Genomic DNA, 1,566 nt, shown 5'->3' on the forward strand with positions numbered 1-1,566 from the left:
GATTGGATTAAAAATATATGAATGCAGTTCACCCACATTACTACAGCATAGAAGAAAGCCTGAATTTTCAGCTCAACAGGTGCAGAACAAGCATTTAATAAAATTCAGCATACATTCCTAAGGGAGACTATTAGCAAACTAGAGAGAAAGTCAACTTCTTTAACCTGATGAATAGAATCTACCAAAACTACCACAGACATCAAATGCGATAGTGAAGAATTTAAAGTCAAGTATGAGACAAGAATGCCCATCAATACTTTCATTTAGCACTGTATTGGGAGGCCTTTAAAATGTTAAAAAGAAACGTTGAAAGGGGTCTTGAGCTCTTAAACTGTCTCTATTTCCAAAAGGTAAAGCTTTAAGAAAGACTAAGGAAGGAGAAACAGAGACAGCCACAGAAAATCACATGAACAGAACATACATGAATCACAGGGAACAAAAGAGCTGAAGGATTAATCTAAATCACTACTATCACAACTCTTTTTGAGTAAAAATGGAACTTAGAACACCTAATTTTATCTTTGCTAATTTTAATGTAAAAGACATAGAAAAAAAAGTTGGGCACATTTTTTTTTGGCATATTTGGAGTGGTTAAAAAGAAAGAAAAAGTTCCAAATAGTTTTGAGATAGATGGCATAATTATTGACATTGTTAATAAAACATTAATTCAGGGTTTGAAATGAAATTATTTTTTTTACAGGAACCACCTGGACTCAGCAGATATTAAGTTTGATTTATTTTGAGGGACATCGCAACAGAACTGAAGACTTGGCAACGCTTGTTAGAGTCCCTTTCTTGGAATACAATATACTCAAAAGAGACTGTCTCAACAGACCATCTCCTTGCCTCTACTGTTCCCACCTCCCATATTATTTAGTACCAAAAGGTCTCAAGAGCAAAAAAGCTAAAGTAAGGCATAGAAATAGCTTATGGACCTTTGGCACAAACAAAAATACTTTCTTCAAATATTTTTTTCCAGCCCCACTCATCCACAGTCTTTCAAATGTGATTATTGTAATCTTTGATACTGTTTTACACCTTAAATACATATGGAATTATAAGTATATACATAAATTGGGTCATCCCACACATTGCTTGTAATGTGATTATATAGTATACAGCAACATTTCTTTGATGACAGCACATAAAATTCTATTCTTTTTAATGGTTTTGTAGAATTTATTGTATGGCTCTACAATGTTTAGTGTATTGATGGATAGGTAAGTTGCAACAAATGTATATATTACATCGCAATACACATTGTTTTTCTTTTATTTTTTAATCCTCACCTGAGGATATTTTTCCATTGATTTTTAGGGAGAGTGGGAGAGAGAGGGAAGACAGAGAGAAATATCGATGTGAGAGAAACACATCAATTGGTTTCCTCCTGCATGAACCCCGACCCGGGTCCAGGGAAGGAGGAGCCTGCAACCTAGGTACTTGCCCTTGACCAGAATTGAATCTGGGACACTTTGGTCCACAGTCCCAAAATCTATCCACTTAACCAAAAAGCCTAAGGCCAAAGTTTTTAGTTTTTACTATCCTATCTAATAAAAGAGAAACATG

At 34.7% G+C, this 1,566-nt stretch overlaps 1 long non-coding RNA gene across 1 annotated transcript in view; it reads left to right on the forward strand.

Moving 5' to 3' along the window:
- Positions 1 to 1,238, forward strand: part of LOC107182014 — a 7,895-nt gene extending 6,657 nt beyond the window's left edge. Inside the window, exon 3 of the long non-coding RNA XR_001512735.1 lies at positions 701 to 1,238. This is a non-coding gene — a long non-coding RNA (uncharacterized LOC107182014). The remainder of the gene's footprint in view (positions 1 to 700) is intronic.
- Positions 1,239 to 1,566: the final 328 nt, after the last annotated feature.

This window comes from Myotis davidii, unplaced genomic scaffold, assembly GCF_000327345.1.
Source record: "Myotis davidii unplaced genomic scaffold, ASM32734v1 scaffold1534, whole genome shotgun sequence".
NCBI classification, from domain to species: domain Eukaryota; kingdom Metazoa; phylum Chordata; class Mammalia; order Chiroptera; family Vespertilionidae; genus Myotis; species Myotis davidii.